This window comes from Aegilops tauschii, chromosome 4 (assembly GCF_002575655.3).
Source record: "Aegilops tauschii subsp. strangulata cultivar AL8/78 chromosome 4, Aet v6.0, whole genome shotgun sequence".
NCBI lineage: Eukaryota > Viridiplantae > Streptophyta > Magnoliopsida > Poales > Poaceae > Aegilops > Aegilops tauschii.
In genome coordinates this window covers 449,810,455-449,827,135 of record NC_053038.3, presented here as the reverse complement: position 1 = coordinate 449,827,135, position 16,681 = coordinate 449,810,455, and the positions used below count along the sequence as shown (strand labels likewise).

General features: G+C 51.6%; 1 long non-coding RNA gene and 2 pseudogenes across 1 annotated transcript; 2 read left to right on the top strand and 1 right to left on the bottom strand.

The window, feature by feature from the left end:
- Nucleotides 1-5,729: 5,729 nt before the first annotated feature.
- On the top strand, nucleotides 5,730-7,564 carry LOC141021546 (uncharacterized; annotated as a pseudogene).
- A 2,960-nt stretch (nucleotides 7,565-10,524) lies between these two features.
- On the bottom strand, nucleotides 10,525-12,349 carry LOC109754532 (monooxygenase 2-like; annotated as a pseudogene).
- Nucleotides 12,350-14,018: 1,669 nt separating this feature from the next.
- On the top strand, nucleotides 14,019-16,349 carry LOC109754560 (uncharacterized). Its single transcript, XR_002230739.4, has 4 exons — nucleotides 14,019-14,505; nucleotides 14,664-15,015; nucleotides 15,599-15,760; nucleotides 15,838-16,349. It is a non-coding gene; the product is annotated as an uncharacterized lncRNA (long non-coding RNA).
- Nucleotides 16,350-16,681: the final 332 nt, after the last annotated feature.

The following is a 16,681-nucleotide window of genomic DNA, read 5'->3' as shown; positions in this document are numbered from 1 at the left end:
TCATCAGGAACGTCTTGTTTAGCGAAGCGAGCAAGTTTCTGAAACTGGATGTTGTATTGATACACAGACATGTTGCCTTGCTTGAGATTGCGGAACTCCTCACGCTTGCTCTCAACAACACTTTGTGGAATGTGGTGTGCTTTGAAATCCCGACAGAAGTCGGTCCAAGTGATCACACGACCTCCTCTGGAATCTTTGTATTGTTGATACCAATCAGCAGCTTGGTCCTTGAGCTGAAAAGATGCGAACTTGACATAGTCCTCAGGCCTGACATTGCTACATTCAAAATGCTTGTTGATGTCCACGAGCCAATCATCGGCATCCGTGGCCTCGGCACAGTAGCTGAAAGACTTGGGCTGATTTACGAGAAACTGGTTGAGTGTAGCGAAGTGAGACTGATTGTTGCCTTGACCTTGATTGCCTTGATTGCCTTGCCCTTGAGTACGTTCTTGCAAGAGTTGCAGAATCATCTGAGCATTGGCGTTGGTGGCTGCCATGATTGCTTGCCATGCCTCCGGAGGCGGAGGTGGTGGCGGAGGGTTCGCTTGACTCCCTTCATTGCGATCCGGATTCTGACGCGTTGGCGGAGCCATCCTGAAGAGGGTGACATCCGTTAGCATCTTGATAGACAAATAGATAAGTAGAATCAACGGATAGAAATTGCAACATATAGTCTTCACAATAAACATTCGAACGAAGATGAACGAATGAATTCCGTAGTAAATCATCACACTTCCGTTAGTTGAGAAGCCACTTAGAAAAAGATATGGAATCAACATATGACTTCGAAGGAACTCGAATACCACAATACAAAACAAAACAAAGTATTGGCTTGCAGAATAAGCCGGAACAAACATATGATAGAGATTTCGTCCGAAGTTTTTGTGGTGGGGCCCACACGGGCTCAATCGTACAGCACCATCATGTACAAGGCTGTGCACATGACATACGAAGCGTCCCCGAGTCGGCATAGCCAAGGACTCTTTAAGACACTACGAGACCACTGTAAAACCAACCGTGGAAAGGCGGACCACTAGACGTCGAACCCCAATCTCATATCATGCGTCTGTCGGAAAGATATCCTAAGGCTACTTGAATTCCCACTTATAAACTCCCGAAACTTTCTGGTTATGCAATCTGGTGTTGGGGATACAGGGGACACAAAATATATCACCCAAACTAGCAATCCCTGGATCCAGCTGTATCCATCCGTCAACACATAACCAAGAAACCTTCGGAAATCGTTTACCTCAACCTTCGAAAAGCATCCGTTATACAAGTTATGGCAATACTCCCGAACTCCCGCCCTAGTACTGGGTGGCGCCGAGGTGATCTCACCAACAACTGCATAAAAGAGATTTCGATGTCGGCGAAACTCAGGTATTCCAGAACTGCAACGATAAAATTGTGACGACAACACCTCGGAGCTCAACTCCCCGGGACACTGCCACAACCCCTAAATGTCAGGAGGCACCAAGAACAATGTTCTCGTCACAAAACCATCGGAACGATTCCAAGGTACCCGCGTGATCCTAAAAAAAATTTAGTGAAATTTGAGGAGAGAATAGTCAAAACTTCTACGTCAGGAGACCTCACCAGAGCGACGAAGGGACTGAGGAGTAAAAAGAATCCTACTCTCCGATATATATAATCCTAAGACTCAAAACATTTTTGTTCTAGACTCAACAACGCCAGCGATTCGATCAAGAAGGGGGCTCCTAAGTCGGGGATGGATCTGATTACCAACTTGTAACGCCCACGATCCGGCTATATCTCCCACGTGTCGAGGCACGACTTAGAGGCATAACAGCATAGTGGTTTAGTCGCAAGAAGGGTCATCTTCACACAATCCCATGTAATGAACAAGAATGGGATAAAGAGTTGGCTTACAATCGCCACTTCACACAATACATAAATATAATTCATACATCATCCAAAATACAAACATATAGACCGACTACGGTCAAAATCCAGAAGAAAATAAGACAACCCCAAATGCTAGATCCCCGATCGTCCCAACTGGGCTCCACTACTGATCATCAGGAAAAGACACATAGTAACGACCATGTTCCTCGTCGAACTCCCACTTGAGATCGACCCCATCATCTGCACTAGCATCGTCGGCACCTGCAACTGTTTTGGTAGAATCTATGAGTCACGGGGACTCAGCAATCTCACACCCGCGAGATCAAGACTATTTAAGCTTATAGGAAAGGATGGTGTAGTGAGGTGCAGCTGCAGCGGCAATAAGCATATATGGTGGCTAGCATACGCAAAAGAGAGCGAGAAGAGAAGCAACGGAACGGTCGTCATCTAGCAATGACCAAGAAGTGATCCTGAACTCCTACTTACGTCATACATAACTCAAACCGTGTTCACTTCCCGGACTCCACCGAGAAGAGACCATCACGGCTACACACGCAGTTGATGTATTTTAACTGGGTCAAGTGACAAGTTATCTACAACCGGACATTAACAAATTCCCATCTGCCTCATAACCGCGGGCATGGCTTTCGAAAAATAATACCCTGCAGGGGTGTCCCAACTTAGCCCATCATAAGCTCTCACGGTCAACGAAGGATAAACCTTCTCCCGGAAAGACCCGATCAGTCTCAGAATCCCGGTTTACAAGACATTTCGACAATGGTAAAACAAGACTAGCAAAGCCGCCCGAATGTGCCGACAAATCCCGATAGGAGCTGCACATATCTCGTTCTCAGGGCACACCGGATTGTCCAAGCTTCCGATAGGCCAGACCAGAGTTGCCCCTGGTGGCCACCGGCGACTGACAGGTTGGACCAATACTCAGAGGAGCACTGGCCCGGGGGTTTAAATAAAGATGACCCTCGGGCTCTAGAAAACCCGGGGAAAAAGGCTTAGGTGGCAAATGGTAAAACCAAGGTTGCGCCTTGCTGGAGGAGTTTTATTCAAGGCGAACTGTCAAGGGGGTCCCATAAATCACCCAACCGCGTAAGGAACGCAAACTCAAGGAACATAATCCCGGTATATCAGCAACTAGGGCGGCAAGAGTGGAACAAAACACCAGGCATAAGGCCGAGCCTTCCACCCTTTACCAAATATATAGATGCATTAATTAAATAAGAGATATTGTGATATCCCAACATATCCATGTTCCAACATGGAACAACTTCAACTTCACCTGCAACTAGCAACGCTATAAGAAGGGCTGAGCAAAAGCGATAACTTAGCCAAACAACGGTTTGCTAGGAAAGGATGGTTAGGGGCTGACATGGCAATATGGGAGGCATGATATAGCAAGTGATAGGTAGCGCAGCATGGCAATAGAGTGAACAACTAGCAAAGCAAAGATAGAAGTGATTTTGAGGGGTGGTCATCTTGCCTGCAAGGTTCTCAGAGTTGTCGAAAGCTTGATCCTCGTAAGCGTACTCAACAGGTTCCTCGTTCACGAACTCGTCTCCCGGCTCTACCCAAGACAAGAACACAAACAAACGGAACCACAATCAACCACGAGAAATGCACAAGCATCATGATGCAAAACATGTATGATATGCAAGATGTGATATGTGATGCATATGCGTGCTCCGGAAGGAAAATGATGAACAAGGCAGTAACTTGGAAAACCAAGCATGCCACTAGAAAGATGGGATGATTTTGGTCGAAATCGATATAAAGATCACCGGAAACGGATGCACGGTTTGCAAATGGCAAGCAAAACAAGAATGACACGAATCTGCGATTAACAGCATGATAGCACATAAAAAGCAACAAGCAACAATGCTACAGCACTCCAACATAGCAACAAAGCATATGAAAGTAATCTACAGGAGATTCTTGACAAAAGATGAACACTGAGCTATGGCTTTTTCACAACATAACAAGCTCAAACAAGCATGGCAAAAGTGCAAAAGATAACAGGTTCACAGACTTGGTGAAATTACTGGACATGGCTGAAAACAGCATCAGGTAGCAATGTTTAGAGCATGAAATCAACATGCTACAGGAACTTAACATAGCAAAACAAGGCATGGCAGTATTCTACTAAATGCATATGACAAAAGTCCCTTACTGACCATAAGCCAAAAAGGACCAGAAGATATGATGGCAAGCTTGTAAACATAGCAAGTTTCGTTACCAGGTTTCAGACTTGGCAGAAAACAGAGCATGGCGGAAACAATAATATGAAGGCATGTTGGTGAGCTTGATGCACTCACCACAAAGCAATGCATGACAAAACAAGCATACCTACAGCAAGATGGCATGTTGATGAAGCTATCCATAGCAAGAACAAAAGCATAGCATGTATGGATCAACTACAATAAGCTTGGCAAAATTGCATATCATGTTAAGAATCTGCTAGAAATAATTTATAGCAAAAGTAGAGCAAGATTGAGTGGGAGGGGAAGGGAGAGGGAGGGGAAGGAGGCGGCGGCGGCTGCCGTAGGAAGGAGGCCGAAGGGAGGAGGAGAGACCGGAGGGGGTGCCGGGCTGGGGGCGGCGACGGGCTCGCCAGCGCGCGGGCTCCGGCGAGGCGGAGCGGCGAGGCCGGCGGGGAAGCGACGCGGCGGGGCAGGCTGGCGCGGGAGGCAGGCGGCGACGGTACGGGCCGGGCGGGCCCCGCCTGGGCCCGTCGGGCCGGCGGCGCGAGGAGGAGAGAGAGGGCGCCTGGGGTGACGTGGCGCGCCCTTATTGGCTGCGGGCGGCGGCGGGTTGTGTCCGGCCGGCGGCGGACGCGTCCGGCGCGGCGCGAGGAGCGGGTTAGGGTTCGTCTGCGTTTCGTTTTTCGGGAGGGTCACATATAAATAGGTAGAGGGAGCTAGGAGGCTCCAAATGAGGTGCGGTTTTCGCCCACACGATCGTGATCGAACGACCTAGAGCATGGAAGAGAGTTTGGTGGGTTTTGGGCTGGTTTTGAGGGGGGTTTTGCTGCAACACACAAATGGCCTTTGCGGATGCCCGGTTAACCGTTGGAGTACCAAACGACCTCCAAATGGAACGAAACTTGACCGGTGGTCTCCGGGTGGTATACTAGGGCCACTTGACAAGCCTCGGTCCATTCTGAGAAAGTTTGACACCCGCACACGAAAGAAAACAAGAGGGGTGCACCGGAGGAGATAGGAGCGCCGGATTGCAAAACGGACAACGGGGAAAATGTTCGGATGCAAGAGACGAACACGTATGCAAATGCAATGCACATGATGACATGATATGAAATGCATGACAAGAACAAAATACAAAACGAAAAACAAAACCCGACCACGGAGGGAATATCATAACACATAGCCGAAAACGGCAAGAGTCGGAGTTACAAATATGGAAAGATACATGCGGGGTGTTACAGACGCGCCCGAGCGGGCGCACGCCCAGTGCGGGCGGACCCAGCAGGGGCTGGCGCAGGGGGGCCGGTGGCGCCGGCGAGGCAACGGCAGGGGTGGCGCGGGTGAGCGCGCGCGGCGGCGTGCTGGGCGGGGCGAGGCGTGGGCCATGCGAGGCAGTGGTGGGGCACCATGGCGCGGTTGCGGGCGCACCCGTGCGGGACCAAGCCCGTGCGTGTGCGGCGGCTTGGCTGCGGAGAGGGCGAGGAGGAGGGGCGCGACCATGGAAGGGATGCGCGCGCGAGCTCTTGAGCGCGCCCCAGGTGTGGCATATTTTTCCTAATCAATCTCGTTTACTTGGTATCAAATAGATCGATCCTCTCCTCCTAACCTTTCCACGCCGCCGCGAGCCTCCCTGTTCGCCACCACCCAGACATGATAGGAACCAACGCCGCCACCGCCTCCTCCCTCACCTCTCCCTCCCTACCCGCCTGCAACTCCACCATCGTTGGCCCCCTCATCAGCACCACCATGCCCGCCTCCGCCTCATCGGCTGAGCAAGTCGCTAGCGTGCGCACCCACGTGCCCGTCATGCTTGATCTCCACACTTCCAACTTCGCCAAGTGGAAGATGCTCAGCTGCGTCCTCCTCGGCAAGTATGACTTGCTCCCTCGCGTCACAACCGTCACGGCCGAGGCGGACCGCACGCCGGACTGGACTCGTGAGGATTACGTCGTCCGGTCCTGAATGTACGGCTCCATCTCTAACGAGATTCAGGATATGATCATGGCGGAAGATCATACGGCGCATGAGTCCTGGACTCTCATCACCAACATCTTTCTAGACAACCAGATGACCCGCACAGTCTACCTCGAGGCCGAGTTTCACGGCCTCGTGCAAGGCGACCTCTCGGTCACCGCGTACTGCCACCGCCTGAAGGCCCTCTCTGACTCCCTCGCGATGTCGGCACTCTGGTCACGGACCAGACCCTTGTCCACAATTGTCTTCGAGGCCTCAACCCACGCTTCGCCGACATCACCACAATCGTGACAATGCAAAACCCGCTCCTGACCTTCGGGCAGATGCGTTCTCTGCTCGTTCTCCGCGAGACACAGCTCGCCAACACCTCCGCCATGGCGAACCAGACCGCCCTGTACGGCGGCCACTCCTCCCAGGGCTCCGGTTTTGGCGGCTCCAACTCCTCCTGCGGTGACGGCAATCGTGGCGACAGCAACCGCGGCTGCGGCAACTCCGGCGCCGGCGGCAACCGCAACGACGGGAACTGGCTCAAGAAGAGGCAAGGCGGCGGCTCTGGCGGCAGCAACACCGGCGGTCCCCGCGGCGGCCAGCCCGGGGTCGGCCCGTGGATCTGCTTCAACCCATACATGGGCCAGTCACTGCAGCTTCAGGGCACTCCCTCGCCGCGCCCGACCAGTGGAGTCGGCCTGCTCGGACCGCGGCCCTCGATGCTCCCACCCGCCCAGGCGTTCACTTCCCTGGCTCCTCTCCATGGCCAGGCTTTAGGCACCAACGCTCCTCCGGTTCCCGGCTACAACCCCGCACCTCAGTGGGACTGCGCCGCGCTAATGGCCACCTTGAACAACGCCGCTTCCGCCTCCAACGTCGGTGAGTGGGTCGTGGACTCCGGAGCCACGTCCCACATGGCCTCCGACCCCGGTATGCTTCATCATCTCCTTCCTGCCTCTTCTTCCTCCCTTGTAACCGTTGGCAATGGCTCTACATTACCTGTTTCTCATACTGGTGATGCTTCTATTCCTACTTCCGCTCGCACACTTTTTCTTCACAACGTTTTACTCGTCCCTCATATCGTTAAAAAACTCCTTTTTGTTCGTCGCTTCACTATTGATAATTTATGCTCAATAGAATTTGACCCCTTTGGTTTCTCTGTGAAGGACCTTCGCACCAAGGTTGTGATCCTTCGCTGCAATAGCCATGGAGATCTCTACGTCTTTCCATCCTCGGTCATCAACCACCACGCCCATGGACTCATCACCACCACCTCCACCGAGCTTTGGCATTGCCGTTTAGGACATCCGGGTCGTGACGCTATGTCACAACTTCATAAACAGTCATCTATTCCATGTAATAAAGCGGCTTCACACGTTTGTCATGCTTGCCAACTCGGCAAACATGTGCGCTTGCCGTTCACTAGGTCTACCCCGCATTGTGTCGAGCCATTTCAATTAGTACATTGTGATCTTTGGACATCTCCTATTTTGAGCAACTCTGGCTTTAAGTATTATCTTATTATTGTGGACGACTTCTCGCATTATATATGGACGTTTCCTCTTAGCAAAAAATCAGACACCACCGCCACACTTATCAATTTTGTCGCCTATGCCCGCACACAGTTTTCCCGTCCACTAGTAGCTATGCAGGCCGACAATGGCACCGAGTTTCTCAACTCCACGATCACCACCTTCTTTGCCTCCCATGGCATCCATCTTCGTCTTTCATGCCCATACACCTCCGCTCAAAACAGCAAGGCCGAACGTGCCATCCGCACCCTCAATGATGTTACACGCACGCTTCTCTTTCATTCTTTGATGCCACCGTCCTACTTGGCAGAAGCTTTGGTCACCGCCACCCATCTCATCAACATATGCCCCTCTCAGTCCATCGCGTTCGCCATCCCCTACATCCGCCTGCACAATACACTCCGTGACTATAGCATGCTCCGAGTTTTGGATGTTTATGCTACCCTAACCAATCCTCCGTCGCCAAGCATAAGCTAGCGCCCCGTTCCATCGCATGCATATTCCTTGGTTATCCCGCCAACCATAAAGGATATCGGTGTCTTGATCCTGCAACACGTCATGTCATCATTTCTCGCCACGTCGTCTTCGACAAAACGATCTTTCCCTTCTCTTCCTCCCAGGATCGTCCGTCTAACCCTCTCGCATCGCTGGATTTCCTTCTCCACCTTGCAGCCACAAACACCACACCCACCTTGCCTAGTGCAGTCCAACCTGCTATGCATGCACCCGCCATGCATGAAAACCCTTCGCCTTCCCCCGTCCCCTCTGTCCGCTTGCCCGCGAGCGCGACCAGCCCTGCTGGACCGCCTAGCCTGCCACCCAGCCCACCCACTTTTGTTGTCCCGCCGAGTGCGCCTACCTCACCCGGGCCTTCGCATGCTTCTGCCTCTGGCTCGAGCAAGCCTTCTCCTCCTGTTGTTGTGCACCGGCCACCATCCGGATCGTTCTCAGCCTTGCGATTTCCCGTGCATGGTCGATCCACTAGCTTGACATCAAGAATGCCTTTCTCAACGGCAATCTTGATGAGGAGGTTTATTGCCAGCAGCCGCCTAGATTTATTGATGCCCGCTGCCCCGACTATGTGTGCCGTCTTCACAAGTCGTTATATGGCCTCAAGTAGGCGCCCCGTGCATGGTATCAACGGTTCTCTCTCTACACACATCGCCTCGGCTTCGTTGCATCGAAATTGGACGTCTCCCTGTTCATCTACCACCACGGACACCAGCTTGCATACATCCTTTTGTACGTTGATGATATTGTGATCACCACCTCTATCTCCACGCTTCTTCAGCACTTGACGCAGCGGCTACACTCCGAGTTTGCCATGACCGACCTTGGAGACCTTTCGTTTTTCCTTGGCATCTCGGTTACCCGGAACGCCAATGGCATGGTTCTCTCCCAGCGATAGTACGCCTTGGATCTTCTTCAGCGTGCAGGCATGGCTGACTGTCATCCCTCGGCCATTCTAGTTGACGTCAAGGTCAAACTCTCGGCCACCGATGGTGCTCTGCTTGATGATGCTACTACTTCTCGGAGTTATGATGGCGCATTGCAGTATCTCACTCTCACCCGTCCAGACATAGCATATGCTGTGTAGCAGGCCTGTCTCTACATGCACGCTCCACGCGAGCCGCATCTACACTTGGTCAAGCGTATTCTTCGCTACGTCAAGGGTACACTCGACCTCAGCCTGCACATTCCTCGGTCGTCGTCCATGACTCTCACGGCCTACTCCGACGCCGACTGGGCTGGTTGTCCTGACACTCGGCGGTCTACCTCAGGATACTGTATTTATCTCGGTGACATCTTGGTTTCTTGGTCCTCCAAGCGCCAGACTACGGTTTCCCGTTCGAGTGCTGAGGCGGAGTATCGTGTTGTGGCTCACGCTGTGGCAGAGTGCTGCTGGATTCGTCAGCTTCTTACAGAGCTTCATCACCCCTCGATTTCTGCCACGATCGTTTTTTGTGATAATGTCAGCACAGTGTACATGGCCTCCAATCCTGTGCAACATCGCCATACCAAACACATCGAGATCGACATTCATTTTGTTCACGAGAAGGTGTCGCTTGGTCAGGTTCGTGTGCTTCACGTGCCATCATCTCGACAGTATGCTGACATTATGACAAAAGGCTTATCATCGCAGCCCTTCTCGGAGTTCCGTACCAGTTTATGCCTCTTGCCAGCTGACACACAAACTGAGGGGGGATGTTAGAGTATATCTCCGTGTATATCTTATGTATAGGAATATCCCAACCTACCTGATTTTGTATGATTTGGTTGTGATCTCCCTTGTCCTCCAAGGCATGTAACTCTCATGTATTCCTATATATATCTAACACGAGGGCTGCCCCAGGTGCGGCGTATCTGCCAACGAGGAAGGCCATGTAGATGACGAGCAGCACGAGGAAAAAGAGATGAAGTGGAGGCAGGCGGCGAGGGCCCAGGGTCGAAGTCCTCCCGGCCTCAAGCTCCGCAGGAGCATCACCTCAACTGGTACGCCACCACCCAGTCGTCCGCCCTCCTCCAGTGAGGTCGCCTCCAAGCCCTGCATCTCCTCCTGCCAATCTTCTCCCGCAGCCCTCCCTACAGGGCCTACACCCGTCGTCTCTCCATTCCCCCCCCCCACACACACACACACCGCGCGGCCAGCCGATCCGGCAGAGTCGTGCCTCTCCCGTTGGAGGCGGCGGCGGCGGGTCTCGTGGGAGATGAAACGAGAGAGAGGAGGGCGTGGAAAGTGGAGATCGTGTGAGGAAGAAGAGAACCCAGCGTTACTCTAGTCAATACATGTGCTTTTCTTTACAGTCGTGTGCTACCTTATGCAGGGGAGGAGTTATCTTATCCGGACCTAACCTTTTCCCTTGCACGGTAAAAGGGACAAGTGGACATCACCAGCGCTCGCCTTTTCAACGCGCGTTAATGTGTTTGATTATGTTTGAGGTGCTACGTACTTTTGATGAATCTTTATAATAAATCTGATATTTCGCAAAACAAAATGCATCTCAAATTAATCTTTGAATTCCCGCCGCAACACGCCAAGAAATCATCTGGTTACTGTAGTATTTCGAACAGTAGGCAGGATGATCGACAACCAATCAAACATCTACCTCGGGCCAGGCCCAAGAGCCACAGGCAACGAAACACCACCACTGGCGCGGGCCTGTGTGAAACTAAACCCGACGACGGCTGACGTGGAACGGGAAAATGGTTCAGACTACACCGCGATGCACTCTCGCCCTGAAAATGACCACATCACTCGTCACAAGCTCAGTCGATCAGAGTGTTCCGCAGTCGTAGTCGGCCATTTTCAAAAGGCTTCTCGCGAGCGCTCCGGCCAGCACCTTCTCCCTGAGAAAGCTCACGACCGCATTGTCACTCTGCTGCACGAAGCCGACCATGTAGGCGGCTCCGACGAGCTGGACGCTCCGCCACCGCCGCATCCCGGCGTACTCGCGCAGGCCCGACTCGATCCTCTCCTCCTCCGTGCCAGCCTCCGCACCAAGGACGGCGTCGCCGAGGCATCTGGCCAGGATGACGCCGTCCTCGAGCGCCGAGCAGCCGCCCTGGCCCAGGTCCGGCGTCATAGGGTGCAGCGCGTCGCCGGCCACGCACACGTTCCCCTTGCTGATGCTCGCGAACAGGAGCGACAGCGGCGATCGGAACCGCAGCGGCGCGGCGGACGCGTCGCTCATGTGGCTCCGCTCCACCACCTCCAGCGCCCCCGCGGGCACCTTGGAGCTCCTCGGCCTGGCCAGCACGTGCTGCTTCATCTTGGCGGCGCCCTCAACGTCGACGCCCTTGTCCGCACTTGCGTTTTGGGAGGGAGACCACGTGTAGAACCAGTAGATGCGAGTGCCGTCGCAGGGCACGAAGCCGAAGCGGAAGCCATGCCCGATGAACTGCAGGAACTCGGGCTGGAATCCGTGGCCGTCGGGGTAATGCGCGAGGCCTCTGGTGGCCAAGCGGCCCGAGTGGGACGGCTTGGGGAGCCCCAGCCATTTGGCCACCACCGAGTTGACCCCGTCGCAGCCGATCAAGACCTTTGCTCTGAGAGTCGAGCCGTCGGCGAGATGGAGGATCTTGGCGGCGCCGTCTTGGTCGTGGATGGAGACGATCTTGGAGGAGTAGCGGATGGTGCCCGCCGGCAGCTCCTCCTCCAGCGCCCGGAGCAGCAGGTCACGCGTGACGCGGCAGGTCTCATGGGGTCCTCTGCGTCCAAAATTATGCAGGTAATTTTGCACTGTTACTCATCACGTCCTGATCGATGAGAACTTGCTGATAACTCGGTGCTCACCCATTGTCTTGCAGCGTGAAATCCAGCTCGTGTGCGAGTTCTCCGGTGGAGGCAGAGAAGACACGCAGCCTGTGAAGATGGATCGAGAGGATCAATAAAACGGGCACTCATGGCAGGCCAAGACGAAACGGGAAACAGGAACGGCAAGGAGGTACCTTTGGATGTGCAGGTGGAGCTTCCTGATCTTGTGGGCTTGTGGCCGACCCCGAGGGCGTCGAGCGCGCGGAAGGCGTTTGGCCACGTCGTGATGGCGTACCCGGACGCCCGCAGCGCCGGCGACGACTCCAGCACCACGCTCCTCACCCCTTTCCTGTGCAGTCCGAGAGCCACGGCGAGTCCGGCGGGGCCGGCGCCCACGACGACGACGTGCTCCGCGGTGATCTCATCTTGTTCTTCCATTCAAGCTGCCGTGTCGTCTCAGTGTCCAAAGTCCAAACGAATTGGGAGCGCGCGTGCTATTATGCTGGGTTTGACAAGGCATGGACAGTGCGCGGCTTGGATTTCGTCTTCCCGACGGGCCGGTACGTATGGCAAGTGATGTCACCGATGATGATTTTCCTGGCGTGCATGGTTGGGTGGGCCGGTACGTATGGCGGTCCTGGACCGCAATTCGTTTGGACAGACCAACGAACACGACACCTTTTTTTTTAGGGAAACGAACACGCCCCTAGTATGTGCATCAAGGGAAAACTCCAAAACCATCCACGAGATCTTCAATTTAAAAAAAAAATCCACGAGACCACGACATACACCTTACACATCCAAGCAACGGTGAAAACTGAGGTCGTGGAGACAGAGTTGACGGAATCATCCTGTGCATCTCGCTATCAACTACTCCCTCCGTTTTAAAATAGATGACTCAACTTTATACTAACTTTAATACAAAGTTAGTACAAACTTGGGTCATCTATTTGAAACGGAGGGAGTACTAGACACACACAACGAAAGACTTACCACCAGTTATGTTGTTCACCTACATTAGTTCGCGTTTGCTAAACATCAGGTACCTGAAAATTTTGTCGCGCCAATCACTTTTCTGCGAAGCACGAGGTTGAAGGCCGGGATGGCATGAGGAGCGTCATAAACTTAACGGGGGGCAGAGGATGGCGGTTAGGGTTGGGTTGGAGAGCGGTTGCACGACATGAAAGGTGAATAGGAACAACTGAAGGAGGAAGAAGAAGATCTAGCCGGTCATTCCAATGGCTGCGAGTGAAAGTGACCAATGCCAAAAAACATTCATGTACCTAATGGATAGGCGGTGTAAATCTAAGAAACAAATCAAATCATAATAAACGATGGTGATCAACTGCTTGTACGCTTATAGTGACTTGATCTCGCTATTTTTCTAATCTCGTCATCTAAGTTATACATATAAGCATTATTCTCTAGGAGAATGGTATAAATATAGAAAAAAAGAGAACATTGCGATGACACTCAAATGTTGTCATCTACTCCCTCCGTTCCTAAATATAAATCTTTTTAGATATTTCAATATAGACTACATATGGATGTATATAGACATATCTTAGAGTATGGATTCACTCATTTTGCTCCATGTGTGGTCCATATTTGAATATCTAAAAAGACTTATATTTCGGAACAGAGGGAGTATATATTTTGGGATGGGTGTGTTTTTTTTGTATGCAAAAAATTGGACCCTTTTTTTTCTAGTTTTTTTCGAATTTACTGTTCACCTGGTGGTGCAGATGTGTCCGGGCTAAAAATTGGATACACTAGTTATTTTAAGGTATTACCCTAAAAAAACTAGTATTTAAGGTATTTTTCCTAGTTTTTTTAAGGCAGTGCTACATTATCCACAAGGACACAAGCACTGAATCACGAAATATGTTAGTTGGAAGAACCTGAGGCTTCTCAGAGCTCAGGGCATTTCGGCCGTTGGATCGAGTCGCTTGATGTGTTTCCGGGCATCGGATCGAGCGATAGGAGAAGCTGGGCCGTTGGATCGACCCGGAGCTACTGCTACAATGAATAGTTACACTCCCGACGTGCCATCGCGTGTAATTAGACTGCCCCGCCGGGGGCATTTTCGTCATTTCACGTCTAGGTCAACACGTGTCATTTTCCGATTCGTTGACTCCTTCCCAATTAGTGCTAGGGTTCGGCTCTCCTCACCTCTCTCTCGCGCACTTCTCTCCCTCTCGCTCGAGCCGCCGTCGCCTGCCATCCTCCCCGTCCGCCGCCGCCGCCCCCATCCTTCCCGTCCGCCGCGGCGCCACCATCCTCCGCGTCCGCCACCGCCATCCTCCCCGTCCGCCACCGCCGCCCCCATCCTCCCTGTCCGCCGCCGCCATGCCATCGCCGCCACCTACCGGACGGCGCTGTGAAGGAAGCGACCAGAGAGGGAGGCGTTGCCGGTGTCGTGGACCCATGCCGGCGCAACGGCGTGTGCGCGTGCCTCCGCGGGTTCGCGCAGCGGTCGCCGGAGGCGTCGCGGGTCAACTGCGTCGGGGAGGATGGGCGCGCGCCACGCCGCTCTTCCCCGACACAACATCCGCCGTTCTTCCTTGGTCGGGTGGTGGTCAAGTGCTTCTTCAAGTTGGGCCGCACGCTGGGACAGGAGCCCCAGGCCGCATGCTTCTTCTTGCGCTCCATCGGGAGAGACCTCGAGGATGCCAAGGTCCACCATCCCTCTTCTTCTATCTGTCGCTTTCTTGCTTGGATTCCATCCATTTGCTCCTGTGCAGCACGCTGGCTCGCCACGGTTCATCAGGGAGCAAAGCACCCCGGCCATCTCTCTCTCTTTGATGTCAACCTCGGTTGCTTTTTATTTCCCAGATCTGCAATGGCCTGAAGAACGAGGCAATTCTTGGAAGCAACACATACATGTGGTCTCTCTTTCACTATGATTCCAAGGTTGTTTCTCTCCATATTCCATTCGTCCGGTCATCTCCTTGTTGTCTATTGTGTGTCTTTTCCTGATTCGTTTGTCGTCTCGCAGCTGGACTTTGGCAGCCGCTGCTCCTCGGCAATCAACAGGAGGTACAGCCGCTGCCACCACTCCTTCGCAACGACGCAGGCCAGCGACGAGGAGGCTCGCAATGGTGGGGGACACATCACCATCTGCCGGAGAGGAGAAAGGCATACCTACCCCTTAACGATTGAAATGCAGGTCCAGGGAAAACATCTGGTTAGTCTGCTTGCTGTTCTGGACATGAATCTCGCGTTTGGTTGAGTTTCAGATCTAATGGGAACTGAAACTAGCTCTTAGGATATAAATGTTCTTGTATAGTTTCAGTTCCATGTACCTTTTGATTGATAATATTAAGGATATGCCTCTAAGATCTGTTTGCCAATTTACAAATGTGTTTCCATGTTTCTGTCTTCATGTACTGTGGTCTTTTTTATTCACTACTCAAAAAAATTGGAGTACTATGTAGCCATCTCATTCCAGATTTTTTGCCACTTGTGTTGCTCGCACTACTAAAATATTTTAGTCTATATGGGTTTTCAGAATGGTATGGTTGTAACTGTAATCTTCATTGTTAGTCAAAGTACTTATATTATTGAAATATTGTGGTTCTCTATAAATATCAATTCTCATTGGGTGACCGAATTAGACTCTGGCACGAACTACCATATTATGGTTATGTATCAAAATAAAATCTGCTTTAATGTAAGCTCTAAGACTACATGAACTACCATATTTTCTCATTTGTTGGCTAGAGTAAAAAATAGGGGCATGCTCTAACAGTGGCACATTTTATTTGCAGTACTACTATTGGGCCAATTGATGCTAGGTGTACATTGAGATATTTAAAAAAAAAATAGATCCTTGATGCCAGACATAGTGCAATGGTGAGATCCACTTATTTATGATGGCGAGGGTGATTGTTAGGCTGGCATGTGGAGCTGTACTAATAAGCTATGAGAAGGTCGATGCGTGAATTATATTCTCACTATAAATAAAACACACTGAATTCTTTTGCTGACATGATATGTCCATCGGCAGGTCCTCACATCACAACACCCGAGCAAGTCTGGCAAGGCTTGCTCGCCATGGCCTACCACATCAGCGGGACGGATCGAGCACGTGATCACCATCCGCAGGTCTTTCGTCACAACACCTGAGCGAGCGAGATGTTCAGACAAAGTTATATGATACACTGCTATTGACATATGTCGTAGATGGACAGTACATATCGTTTCTCTCCATGTTACAATTTCTGTGACCTCGGCATTTGGAAGACATGTCATCTGAATCGTCTATCATGACCGAACCATTACTATCACAAGCATCTTACTTTTAGAAATCCATATGATGGTTCAGTTATCTATATTATGTGTGCCATTTGTTACCTCTGAAATATATATTATGTGTGCCCTGTCATGTTGGTTTATTTTTGGTGCCAAAATGCTGTTGAGCATTTGGTGTGACTGATTGCACTGCCCATTTAGTGTTGTCTGGGCATATGCCATGTATTGAACACAACCATGTTATCTATAAAGGCAATTTTTCACTTTTATGCATTAAACTGATCCATTCTCGGCAACTTTTCTCGCAATAATATATACTTTGTTTATACGCTTGGATAATGGGTTGAGCCAGGCACCACGCGCCAAGGCGCGTTTCCTATCTAGTAGGACATTCATCGGCCCACGCATGACCCAAAATGAGATAAGTGGTTTGCCTGCTCTGGACAATGACGACAGGTTGATTATTTATGCCTTATAGTCGACTTAAAATTAGTTATTCCGTATTTCTCAGTCAACTATTCATAGAGATCAATGTTTTTCATACCACCTTTTGCACATTTCGAATCAGATGAAATGGTACACCACGTGACCAAAGCCGG